The sequence below is a fragment of the Aplysia californica genome, unplaced genomic scaffold (genome assembly GCF_000002075.1).
Source record: "Aplysia californica isolate F4 #8 unplaced genomic scaffold, AplCal3.0 scaffold00105, whole genome shotgun sequence".
NCBI lineage: Eukaryota > Metazoa > Mollusca > Gastropoda > Aplysiida > Aplysiidae > Aplysia > Aplysia californica.
Window position 1 is genome coordinate 63,438 of NW_004797375.1, and position 899 is coordinate 64,336.

The window sequence follows — 899 nt, forward strand, 5'->3', positions numbered from 1 at the left end:
AAAACAAACATTAAAAAGGGAAAACAAAACGGGACGCTTTCAAACAGAAATTATAGACGTGTAGATCTAGAGACAGGAAAACATACATCTAGACGAGAGACAGCGAGAGAGGGAGGGAGAGAGAGAGAGAGAGAGAGAGAGAGAGAGAGAGAGAGAGAGAGAGTACATGTAATTGTAATACGGGGTGCCCATTACGGCTGGGTCGGGCCGATCCCATCAGTATATGGGCACCACGTATAACATCGATGAATGTATTTCACTTTCTCCCAACAACGTGGCAGTACAGTACAGTCAAACCTGCTCTAACGACCAGCTGTCTAATACCATCACCTGTACAAACGGCCACTTCTTACCTCTTCCCTCGCCTAGCGTTTTATTTTTAAAAAATTTAAAAATCAAAATAACACTATCCACTATAATAGCCACCTGTCTAAGAAAACAATTTTTCTTCTTAATCATTGGTGACCGCCTTGGCCAATTTCAACTGTATATTATTTGCATATAATTATCATTATCAAATTTGGTAGGTCAGGCTGGTGTGTTTGGTGACTATGATCCTGGTTAGAATCTACTTAGGGGCGTTCTTGATCATGGAGACGAGAAATGAAGACCGTTTGTTTTAGATCTATCCTTGTGGGAGATTTTTTGTTTTTGGGGTAAATGTGACCGAAGGGAAGAGCGAGGAAAATATAATTTGTTATGCAAACGAGGGAAAAACACATTTTTCATTCGTCACGAATTCTTACTCCAACACCTTTCTGGTGTCTCCCCCCCCGCGTTGAATTTCATTCGATCGAACTTTTTTAAAATTGGTTTAAAGATAACGACTTTTAAACGGGTCCTTTTTTTAGACTCTCGGGAATAGAAAAAACGCAAGAGGGGAAAATGAGAGTGGTCGT